The 13,318-nt window shown below is 35.5% G+C and overlaps 1 protein-coding gene across 2 annotated transcripts in view; it reads left to right on the plus strand.

Moving 5' to 3' along the window:
• The window catches only part of LOC136033931 (notchless protein homolog 1-like), a 135,845-nt gene that overhangs the window by 960 nt on the left and 121,567 nt on the right, over positions 1-13,318 (plus strand). The gene's annotated exons all lie outside the window — the stretch shown is intronic.

Here is a 13,318-nt window from a genome sequence, read left to right on the forward strand (position 1 = left end):
AAAATAAGAGCTCTGAAGCACAAGATCCTTCTAAATATCAAACTTCATTAAGATGTGATCACCCATTTGTAAGTTAGAAATGCATCTTTCTAATTTTTTGGAATTACACCCCCCCAAACTCCCCCAAAGAGAGCATATCTGTTGTGGTTATGTCAATCATGCATTTAGGACTTGTGCTTATTTTTCCCACGAGATATCTGTTTTGCTTCTCTTCAGGTTTCTAACAATCATTATTGGACCTTCTTGAAGAATTTGACTTTCTCTATGCTGTTATGATTTACAAAATTGATGTTATTGACACATATAACATAAACCATGCTCAATTGTAGCAACTAATCATAATTTTGAGTAAGAAATCCCTTAAAATTTCAATGTCCTACATTTATTACCCCTGTTTAAAGCCATTTAAAGATAAGACATTTCAAACATGTGGTTTGTTTAAATGCCTATATTCCATTTTGAACTATACCATAAAAGGTAATTATTGTTTTTCAATGCTGGTGAACTAATTATGGAATATAGTAGCTTAAAAAACAGTGAAAAGTTGAATTTTTCTAAGGTAAGCAAGGATTTACACTTTTAATAGTAATATAGGATCAAATTTGACCAAAATATAAGCTGTAATGCACAAAAAGCTGCATTATATAGAGGAGGGGGAAGGGGTATAGTTAGGGACCTCAAAATAACTTCCAGGGATATACTTTAGCCTGTAGACACATCCCTGAAAGTTTCAATTCACTAGTCCAACAACTTTCCAAGATAGCAAGAAGTTAATGGACTAGAATTTTACCAAGTATTGCTATGTGTAGTAGTATGCACTTCAGAGCACTTGGAATAAAACTAAGCGCTTGGAATTTAACAAGGAACTGAAAAACTATAAGTTAAGACTGATCCACCAGAAAAATGTAACATGTGTTCACTGAAGACTTCTCCAAACTCTGGAAGTGTATAGCAAGCCTATGAAAGCCCAGAGTGCTAGTGTGCCAAAAAAAAGTGGGTTGAATATTTTTGCAAGTGATTTCAGTGCTCCCAACAAAAGCATAAAGGACTTTTTTGTAAAAACAGCTTGACCTTGTTCTTTCAAATAAGACAAAATCTTTCCTGGTGGTGTTGCCAAATGCTGTTCACTCTATGATTCCAAAATTAAAGAAAAAAAATCTTCCTCTGGTGTTGATTCTATTTCAGCAAACACCTGCAACTTCCAGGTTCTTTGATTGAGCAAGATTTAGCACTACTGTTTCTAATGATCCTTGTCCATGGTGTAGTCCCTAGCAATATTGTATCAGATAAATACCTCCCATCCTTAAAAAGATGGGATCCATTACTGTCTCATGTACTACTTTCAAGCTCTTTTGGTCTTTTTTGATGATAGACATTGAATAAAATTGTGCCTTCCCTCCTTGTCAGTTTGGGTACCAGCAAGGCTTAGGTAGAGAGCCTGCTTTCTTTCTGCTTATAAATGTGCTGAAGGATATTAAAAAAAGAGGGGATTTCATGGTCTTGTGTGCACTTGATGTTGCAAGATCTTTTGACTCATGTATATTTTCACAAGTTTTGCTTAAGGCCCCTTTGGAAGGTACTGATGCTGCAGTAATTACTTGCATAAGACACATGTATAGAAATCTGAAGGCTGGAATTAAAGATGGAAGTCAACTATTTCTGATTCTGAAAGGTGTATGTCAAGGAGCTCTGACTTCTCCAGTTTTGTTTAATAAATTACCAGTGCTCATGATAAGTTGAACTGTACATTTATCTTCAAAGGAGTTGATCTTTTGTTAGTTATGTTTGTGGATAACTTACTAAGCCTTTCCTTCACTTTCCAAGGATGTTCTTGAACTTTTGAGTTTCTCCAAGAAGAGTACAAACACATTGGTTTGAGCTTTAATACTGATAAAACAGTTGTTCTACAATTCAACTATAAAGGGAATAGAAATTCAATAAGTCCATCCAGTTCTGATGTTCCTTTTGTTAGCAGCCCTACTTACCTGGGTATGCCTATTTGAGCAAGCCTGAAAGAAACTGTAAACATGGCAATCAAAAATTATGCTAGAAAGGTTGGAGCTGCATATGCCCTCACTTCAAACGTTTCGTATCTGAGTAGAGTTCACTGTTCTCAGTTATATAATAGCCTAACAGTTCCTCACTTACTTACCCTTGCTCCTATTTGGTCTTTTCTTAATTGTGGTAAGAGAAAGCAAGTTCATCACCATTATTTTAAATTTGCAAACCATTTAACAGAACTTCCAACTTGGACAAGTAACTCTTTTCTGCAAAGAAAGTATCAATTGGTAAACCCAGCTGGGGTTATTGAGAAGCGTGTTTGTGATTTCTCTACTGAATGCCAGAAGTCCTCCCATCTTTGGTCATATGTGTTTGTCCTTTGTTTTTAGTTGTCAAAATGTGTTTTTATTTCTGTTGTTTCTGTTTTGTTTCCTTGATTTATACTCTGTCTTTTTTTTTGGGATTTCTGCACAGTTTTTTGTGTTGGGTTGTAAATAAAATGATGATGATGTTGATAATTTTCGAACCTTTGAGCTATGCTGAACAAAATGTTTGCCTCAAAATATTGTTTGGATCTGTTTGGGGAAATGACTGGCATGAGGGATTGGCACTGGCTGTCCTCCAATCATTTTTACTTTTAAAAAGGACACTAGCCCTCTCAATTTCCAATCAAATGAAGTTTCTATGGCATTTCTTTCTATAAAAGTGCCCTGGTAAAAAGAGCAAAAATAATACTTTGTGCTGACATTGTTCTTTACTTTGGCAGTGCTATTTTGCTCCATATGCTGTTTTTGTTTGTGATTTCTATTATACAGCATTGTAAGTGCCAATTAGACCAGATAAGCCCCCCACCCCTAAAATTCAGCTTATAGGCGCCCATGGATAGAGCATGAAGTAACATTTTTCATTTGTTTTAAATTCCAACTTTGCTGTTTACTTCCCTCAGAACCACTTTGGTTTTTATGGGGGTTGGGAGGGGGGAAACTGAAAATCTTGGAAAACGCTTATAGCAGAGGGACCGGAATGAAACTTGGTGGGAAAAATAAGCACAAATCCTAGATACATGATTGACATAACCAGAATGGATCCGCTCTCTTTGGGGTAGCTGGGGGGGGGATTAATTCTGAAAAATTAGAAAAAAATGAGGTATTTTTAACTTACGAACGGGTGGTCAGATCTCAATGAAATTTGATATTTAGAAGGATATCGTTTCTCAGAGCTCTTATTTTAAATCCGACCGGATCTGTTGACATTGGGGGGGGGGGGGGTCGGGAGGTAAGGTAAAGGTAAAGGATACAGCATTAGACTTTACAGTCCCTACCGGCGGTGCTGATCTCCGTTTCTTGGCCCTTCAGCCAGGAAGTGCAATGGGGGGTTGGGGGCCAGCCATCCTGTGCTTTCACACACCCTTCCTGTTTACCTTCCCCAGATTTCTCCAGGTACCCATTTAGAGCTGGGTCGACTCTGGCTAAGCTTACAGAGTCACGCCACTGACCCCCGTCCCAACTGAAGAATTGGGTACACTGGGATTCGAACCCGCGTCCTCTCAGACAAAGGATCCCGAATCCAGCGCACCAACCAACTCAGCCAGGACGGCTTATTTTATTTTATTTTCCCCCTCGGGAGGGGGAAACCTAAAACTTGGAAAACACTTAGAGTGGAGGGATTGGGATGCAATTTGGTGGGAAAAGAAAGTACCAGTCCTAGATACATGATTGACATAACCGGAATGGATCCACTCTCTTTGGGGTAGTTGGGGGGGGGGGGTTAATTCTGAAAAATTAGAAAAAATAAGGTATTCTTAACGTACAAACAGGTGATCGGATCTCAATGAAATTTGATATTTAGAAGGATATCGTGTCTCAAAGCTCTTATTTTAAATCCTGACCGGATCTGATGACATTGGGGGGAGTTTGGGGTGGGGGAACCTAAAATCATGGAAAACGCTTAGATTGGAGGGATCTGGATGAAAATTGGTAGGAAAAATAAGCAGAAAGCTTAGATACGTGATTTACATAATTGGAACGGGTCCGCTCTATTGAGGGGGGGGGAGTTAATTCTGAAAAATTAGAAAAAATGACGTATTTTTAACTTACAAAGGAGTGATCAGATCTTCATGAAACTTCATATTTAGAAGGACCTCGTAAATCAGATCTCTTATTTTAAATCTCAACCGGATCCAGCGTAATTGGGGGGGGGGGGGGGTCAGTTGGGGGGGGCAGAAATCTTAGAAAATACTTAAAGCAGTGAGATCAGGATGAAACTGGATGGGAAGAATAAAAACCTGTCGAAGATACGTGACTGACATAACCAGACCGGATCTGCTCGCTTTGTTGGAGTTGGGGGGGGGGGTAATTTCGAAAATTGATGTATTTGTAACTTACGAAAGGATGACCAGATCTTAATGAAATTTGATATTTAGAAGGATCTTGTGCTTTAAAGCTCTAATTTTAAATTCCGACCAGATCCTATGACATTGGGGGGAGTTGGAGGGGGAAACCAGAATTCTTGGAAAACGTGAAAATTGGGGTATTTTTAACTTACGAATAGGTGATCGGATCTTAATGAAATTTTATATTTAGAAGGAATCCATGTCTCAGAGCTCTCATTTCAAATCCCGACCTGATCTTTTGATATTAGTGGGAGTTGGAGGGGGAAATCTTGGGAAACAATTTGAGTGAAGGAATCGGGATGAAGCTTGGTGGATAGAATTAGCAAGTGTCCTTGATACGTGATTGACGTAACTGTACTGGATTCGCTCTTTTTGGGGGAGTTGGGGGGAGGGGCTCAGTGATTTGGCGAGTTTGGTGCTTCTGGACGTGCTAGGACGATGAAAATTGGTAGGCATGTCAGGGAGCAGCTCAAATTGACTTGATAAAGTCGTTTTCCCAGATTTGACCATCTGGGGGGCTAAAGGGAGAGGAGAAATCAGAAAAAATTAGGTATTTATAACTTACGAGTGGGTGATTGGATCTTAATGAATTTTGATATTTAGAAGGACATGGTGACTCAGAGCTCTTATTTTAAATCCTGACCGGTATTAAGCCTCCGATTTTCCTTGTAAATCAATCTATTGATTCTTAGAATTTTGTTAGAGCTCATACTATATTAGCTCTTGGCTCTTCTTGCCTCGTCACAAGTGCTATATGAGCTCTTAGCTCTTGTTTAGTTAAATTTTGCCTATTTCATGAACAACTTTGTTAATTTACAATCTCGGTCACCCAGTCACTTGCAATCCTGTGGATATAGTCAATCATAAAGTTTTGAATCATTTTTGGTATCCAATTGCCTTCAAATGGCTCACAGAACTAATAATGTAAATTGGTATTCTAGAAGTAACGATTTTTCTAAAGAAGATTTTCAAGGTTTTCAAAAGCTAAGCATAACTTCTGTGTCTATCATAAAGTTTCATGAAATTATATTGTATAACCTGACTTCAAAACCAAAAAATTTCTATTATTAATTTTTAATGGGCTACCAATACAGCTTTGTACATTCATATTTTCCACCATTCAGTTCTCATTCCTGGGGTCCAAATTTAATTTCCTGGTACCACAAAATGTAATAACACTAGGGGCATTTCAAAAATACATGAAATTTTTGTTAACAAGGTAATGTCAACCATTTTCTATCACTATGAAGGAGTTGTACTTGTTGACTATTTAGAGGGTTGAAGGGATCTCTGGATTTCCCTAAAGACAGTCTAAAAGGGTGGAATAATCACCTGGAGATGTGATTTGACGTTGAAGAAGATTATGTTGAAAAATCTATTATAATAATTAATGTTGTAGATCCACTGTATTTTGAAAGATCCATTGTAATAGAAAAATCAGTAAATAGTAACAAAGTTCTGCAATTTTTTTTAATACCCCTGTACTATCAAACAGTTTGTGGTAACGAACTGTAGTAAGGAGGGATCTGGCTCAGTAGTAACCGAAACTTTAAAAAATGAGGTTTTGATACTAATAGTTACGTCAAAAGAATCGGATTTTTATGCTGATTTAAAATACATAAGTTTCATCAAATTTAGTCTGACTTATCAAAAGTTACAAGCCTGAGGAAATTTGCATTATTTTGGAAAACGAAGGAAAACGCCCCCTAAAAGTCATAAAATCTTAACGAAAATCAAACCATCGTATTCAGCGTATCACAGAACGCTACTGTAGAATTTTCAAGCTCCTGACGATAAAAATGTGGAATTTTATATCTTTTGCCAGAAGACCAATCACGGGTGCGTGTTTATTTATTTTTTTTCCCCAGGGGTGATCGTATTGACTCAGTGGTCCTAGAATGTTGTGAGAGGACTTATTCTAACGGAAATTAAAAGTTCTAGTGCCCTAATTAAGTGACCAAAAATATTGGAGGGCACCTAGACCTCCTCCCACGCTCATTTTTTCCCAAAGCCGACGGGTCCAAATTATAAGATAGCCATTTTGTTCAGCATAGTCGAAAAACATAAAAACTATGTCTTTGGGGACAACTTACTCCCTCACAGTCCCTGGGGGAGGGGCTACAAGTTACAAACTTTGACCAGTGTTTACATATAGTAATGGTTATTGGGAAGTGTACAGACGTTTTAAGGGGGATTTTTTTCTTGGATAGGGAGGGGGTTACATGGGAGGATCTTTCCGTGGAGGAATTTGTCATGGGAGGAGAGAATTTCCATGAACGTGGTGCAGGATTTTCCAATATTATTTAAAACGAAAAAACAATGAAAAGATAAATATTAAAAAGTTTTTTCAACTGAAAGTAAGGAGCAGCATTAAAACAAAACGAACGGAAATTATTACGAATGTGAGGGGTTCATCTCCTCCTAAATACCTGCTCTTTATGCTTAAAGTATTTTTAGTAATTTCAACTATTTCTTCTATGGCCTTTGTGATTTAAACCGTCATTATAGAATTGTGACAAAATTTAAGCTTTAGTGTAAAGAGCAAGGCATTAAAGAGGGGACAAACTCCCTCATATACGTAATAAAGATATACAAATATAGAAGTTCGTTACAAAAACTAATTCGGAAGTTATGTATATTTTTTATCAATAAAAAGATTGAAGGGCAACTAAGCCTCCTCCTCCTCCACTCCTTTTTTCTCAAAATCGTCTGATCAAAACTAAGAAAAAACCATCTAGCCAAAAATAATATGCATATTTTGTTTTAAGTATTCATGTGAGGAGAGCCAAAATCAAAACATGCATTAATTCAAAAACGTTCAAAAATTAAATAAAAAAATACATTTTTTTAACTGAAAGTAAGGAGCAACATTAAAACTTAAAACGAACAGGAATTACTCTGTATATGAAAGAAGCTGTTCCCTCCTCCACGCCCCGCTCTTTACGCTAAAGTTTTTCACTGTTTTAAAAAATAGATTTGAGAGAAAGAGTCAAAAAAGTAGTGTTGCCAAAGATTGTCTTTTTCAGTCAATCGACCAGGGCTAAATGGAAAGCAGGATGTCTTCAATGCAAATGGTAAGATGCTCTAAAGAAAGATATAAGTGAAATGGGAACTTCCTGGGAGGGTGTATGGCTGGAACATAAGATTTATAAGCAACATGACATAAATTTGAAATTTTAAAATAAGAATTACAATTTAAGAATTAATGCTTCTATATACTTTAATTAACTTTAAACGTATTTTCAGAGAAAATGATAGAGCCATATTAAATTTTTAAGCAAGTAGAAATAAATTAATTTAATAAATAAAACTTAAAACAAACGGAAAATACTATCATGGAAAAAATGATAAACATAAATTAAAATTAATGATCTTATCAAACATGAATATTACACATAGGCTACTTATGTATATTAAAAGATGAATCTTAAAACAAATAAAGGTATAAGACAATTGAGAAGGTAACATGTTAAGAAAACAATTCTTGCTTCATACCATGCAGAAAAATTATGTTTGGCAAATTTTGAAAGCAATTCCACTATACATTACCCCAACTGGCGATGCTCCTGTATTTTTATTGAGAGAGGGACAAGAAGGGATTCAAATCCAGGGAGTCGGGGGCATGGAATATTCTTCAGGGGACATGAGAGTTGGGACATTCATGAAAGATACAAGCCTAATGTGTTTTCAAGATATCGGAAAACTTGTTTTGGAAACTACTTTATAGTGGAAACTGAACACCTAATGGAAAAAAAGTAAAGCTGACATGTGCCTTCTCTAAGTCTTCAATAATACATTCTCTTTCAAGCAATAGTGAAGAAAAGGAAAAATAACCAATTGGTTATTTTCAAAAAATTACACAATACATAATAAAGGATACACACATCAAACAAAAATCAAAGTAAGCACTGGTGCTTGACTTTTACTAAAATTATCTCCAATGAATTGCTTTAGACAATAGTAATGTTGTGTAAACAAGCTTTTGGGTCGGTAATGGTTAATTTCATATAAGTTTGGCTGTTTTTACTGGCTTCACTGCTACTATTAAAGTGCCTTTTTCCCTTTCACTTCCCTCTGTTCCCACGCCCAGAACAGGAGAATAAAATCTTGCAGCTGAACTATGTGCTATCCCAACAGCCCCATACATTGCTTCATCCAATTTCATTGTATTTCAAAATGGCATTGTATCAAACAGAAAAGTACACCCCCTCCAAAATTGCCATTGTCAAAACTTTATACAGAAAAATTTTAACCCTACCTAGAACAAGAAGGGAAATTGCTTTTTTTCTATGAGCAACACTAATTAGTCCTTTTTTTCTCCTGCTTCATTTTTCTTCATCACAGTGGGGGCGCTGGGGCATCATAGAGAGCTATTTAGGGGTTCATTTAAAAGCTGGTTTTAGTATCTTATAGTTTTTTTTATGCACTTGATTCGATAAAGTCATTGTAAAATGCCATATGGCACCCTTAAAGTACAATTTGGATTACGTCTCTGGAATGGACAGGCTGGGCCGGACACATGGGCTTTGGAGGGATCTAATTGTAAACTCTTTTAATATTTTATAGCTATTTTGTAAATTTCACTTAATAAGGCAATCATAGTGTCATATGGCACCCAAACATGAATTTTGGGTTGTTTTTCCATTTTCATTTTTTAAATAAGAATAAATAAAAGGGATCTTTTCCAATGAAAAAAAATCTGCAGACAAAATTCCCCTCCTGGAAAATATTCCAGTTGCTCTTTAGCTTGTATGTTGTCTGAATTACTGAAAAATAAATTTACTTGTAACTGGAAGGAATAGTGTGACTGGTTCTGCTTTGAGGCTGCATTCAACATAATAATCATTCAACAGTTCAATCGTCCAACATGTAATCATCCCAATGATTATATATTCTTGGAGAAGGCTAAATCAAAATCGTGATTTCACCGGTTTTGTGGAAGATAGGCTATATTATTTGGTTTCTTATGATTAAGGTTAGTCTTGCTGATACACATGATATTTTAAAGAATTTTTTAAAATTTATTTTTGAGACCTTTTAGACTGTAATTAGCTATCCTAAGAAGATGATTTAGGAGTTTCTGTGAAAGGGTTCAAGTTACCTTGAAGCAATCCACTGGGTATGAGGCTTTCGTTCAAGGTTAATAATCTTGGACTGTTCATGCTACTGAAAACGCACCTGTTGTGAGTAAAGGCTGAAGGATTTTATGCTTAGTGTTGGTAAGGGTGGTGGTAACTGTATCAATTGGGTCAGAAGCCAGTGCTAGACAATGCCCAACAAATTTGGGTTTTCTGGGCAGGGCTCCCAACCAGCCCTTGAGTAGTCAACAGGGTCAACAACAGGACTACCAGTTCCAAAGGTTCAGTTTTGAGCCTTGTGAAACTAACCATGATCGGATTTGGCGGTTTAATGAATCTAAATATCAAGCTTCTGTTATAAAAGAAGAAGATGTCGCGAATTTTTGTTTCATAATTTACTTGATGTTGTTCAGGACCAGTATAGAGTGGCACGAGAAGTGTAAAATAATAAAATTGGCATGTGTTATAACAACTCAGGAACCGGGGGGAAGGAGAGGGGTCAGAAAATTATCCAGTGGGAGAGTTAAAAACACAAAGGAAGGAATTCTGCTGATCTTAGTTTTTATGAATATTCCTTTGCATATTCTGCTCCTTTCCCTCTGTAGTCAAACATGATTTATTAGCCATATATCCAATAGTATCCACAGAATGCTTATCTTGTCCCCCTCTAAACACCTAAAAATGTTATTAGCCATTCAGAAACCAAATTGTTTAACTGTACATTTTAAATATTGAGTATGAAAGCACTTACTTGATTTGTAACCTAGTATGTTTTAGGCAGTTCCATAAACTAAAAAATAACGCCTAAATTGAAAATGTGTTTGGTTGTTTGATGTTATATAGAAACTGAGCGAAATTGATGAACCTCTAAAATCAAAGTATCCCTCGGCATATTTTCCATGCTGAAGTACATAGCAAAGCACACATAAGATATGCATAACATAAAACAAAAATAAATATACATATATATATATATATATATATATATATATATATATATATATATATATATATATATATATATATATATATATATGTTTATATATATATATATATATATATATATATATATATATATATATATATATATATATATATATACTAGCTGTTGGGGTGGCGCTTCGCGCCACCCCAACACCTAGTTGGTGGGGGCGCTTCGCGCCCCCCCAAGCCCCCCCGCGCGCGTAAGTCGTTACGCGCCATAATAGTTACGCGCCATTGTAGTTGTGTCCCTATGTCCCACCTGTGAATATAGAAATATATATATATATATGGTTTTAACTATGTAAAACTTGCGAATATACAACATTCTTTGCTGTCCCATTGTCTTTGCATATAAATAGATTGTCAGGTTATCCCCCTGTTTCCCCCGGTGTCCCCGTTGTAGTTGTGTCCCTGTGTCCCGGTCGTCATTTATATTCCCTGTGTCCCGGGTCCCGGTCATCATTTGTATCCCGGTGTCCCGGTCTGTATATACATTCGTTTTTTAGTTTTGTTTTTCTCCTTTATTTTTTTCCTTTTTTTTTCTTTTTTAGCTTATTTAGATTTTTAGATTTTTTAGTTTTTTTTATTAGTTTTTAGTTTTTATTTCTTTTTAGTTTTTTTGTCCCGGTCGTCATTTATATCCCCCTGTTTCCCCCGGTGTCCCCGTTGTAGTTGTGTCCCTGTGTCCCGGTCGTTATTTATTTTTTAGTTTTTTACCTTTTTTTAGTTTTTTTAGTTTTTTAGCTTTTTTATTTTTTTTATTAGTTTTTAGTTTTTTTGTAGTTTTTGCCTTTTTTTTAGTTTTTTTAGTTTTTTAGCTTTTTTATTAGTTTTTAGTTTTTTTTGTAGTTTTTGCCTTTTTTTAGTTTTTTTAGTTTTTTAGCTTTTTTATTTTTTTTATTAGTTTTTAGTTTTTTTTGTAGTTTTTGCCTTTTTTTAGTTTTTTCAGTTTTGACGTCACCTGATCCAGTTTTTTCAGGTGACGTCACCTGATCCACGATCCACAGATCCACAGACAACTTATTTTTATATATATAGATAGTTTTTTTTTTTTACTTATGTCCTGGTCGTCATTTATACTCCCTGTGTCCCGGTGCTTTGTTGATTGCTAATCGAACATTCCTTTTGTCCTGGTCGCTTTCTCTTTGAGTGTCGTCATTTATTAGTTTTTTCCTTTTTTTTTTAGTTTTTTATTGGTTTTTACCTTTATTTTTGCTTATTTTTCAGTTTTTTCCTTTTTTTTAGTTTTTTTTTATTTTTTATTTTTTTTAGTTTTTTACCTTTTTTTAGTTTTTTTAGTTTTTTTAGTTTTTTAGCTTTTTTACTTTTTTTATTAGTTTTTAGTTTTTTTTTGTAGTTTTTGCCTTTTTTTAGTTTTTTCAGTTTTTTTTTTAGTTTTTTATTGGTTTTTACCTTTATAGTTTTTTTAGTTTTTTAGCTTTTTTATTTTTTTTATTAGTTTTTAGTTTTTTTGTAGTTTTTGCCTTTTTTTAGTTTTTTCAGTTTTGACGTCACCTAATCCAGTTTTTTCAGGTGACGTCACCTGACACATCCATCCACACATCCACAGACAGACAACTTATTTTTATATATATAGATATATATATATATATATATATATATATATATATATATATATATATATATATATATATATATATATATATATATATATATATATATATATATATATATATATATATATATATATATATATATATTCCTTTTTTTTGTTTTTATAGCACTTGGTATTAACCAAGTGACATATAGCAATCGCAAATTCTGTCAGTCTGGCGGTCTGTTGGTCCCGATTTTGCTACTTTAGACACTTCTAGGTAAGCTAGGACAATGAAATTTGGCAGACGTATCAGGGACCGGACCAGGTTAAATTAGAAATAGTCATTTTCCCGATTTGACCATCTGGGGGGGGGGGCGTTAATTCGGAAAAAATAGAAAAATTGAAGTATTTTTAACTTACGAAGGGTTGATCAGATCTTAATGAAATTTGATGTTTGGAAGGATATCGTGTCTCAGAGCTGTTATTTTAAATCCCGACCGGATCTGGTGACATTGGGGGAGTTGGGAAGGGGAAACCTAAAATCTTGGTAAGCAGAGTGGAGGGATCGGGATGAAACTTAGTGGGAAAAATAAGCACAAGTCCTAGATACATGATTGACACAACCAGAACGGATCCGCTCTCTTTGGGGTAGTTAGGGGGGGGGTTAATTCTGAAAAATTAGAAAAAATGCGGTATTTTGAACTTACGAATGGGTGCTCGGATCTCAATGAAATTTGATATTTAGAAGGATATCGTTTCTCAGAGCTCTTACTTTAAATCCTCACCGGATCTGGTAACATTGGGGGGGGAGTTGGTAGGGGGTAACTAAAACTTGGAAAACACTTAGAGTGGAGGGATCGGAATGAAACTTGGTGGGGGAAATAAGCACAAGTCCCAGATACATGATTGACATAAGCGGAACGGATCCGCTCTCTTTGGGGTAGTTGGGGGGGGGGGGGGTAATTCTGAAAAATTAGAAAAATGAGGTAATTTTAACTTACGAACGGGTGATCGGATCTCAATGAAATTTGATATTTAGAAGGATATCGTGTCTCAGAGCTGTTATTTTAAATCCCGACCGAATCTGGTGATATTGGGAGAATTGGGAGGGGGAAACCTAAAATCTTGGAAAACAGAGTGGAGGGATCGGGATGAAACTTGATGGGAAAAATAAGCACAAGTCCGAGATACATGATTGACATAACTGGAACGGATCCGCTCTCTTTGGGGTAGTTGGGGGGGGGGGGGCTAGTTCTCAAAAATTATAAAAAATGCGGTATTTTTAACTTACGAACGGGTGATCGG

Source organism: Artemia franciscana, chromosome 12 (assembly GCF_032884065.1).
Source record: "Artemia franciscana chromosome 12, ASM3288406v1, whole genome shotgun sequence".
NCBI classification, from domain to species: domain Eukaryota; kingdom Metazoa; phylum Arthropoda; class Branchiopoda; order Anostraca; family Artemiidae; genus Artemia; species Artemia franciscana.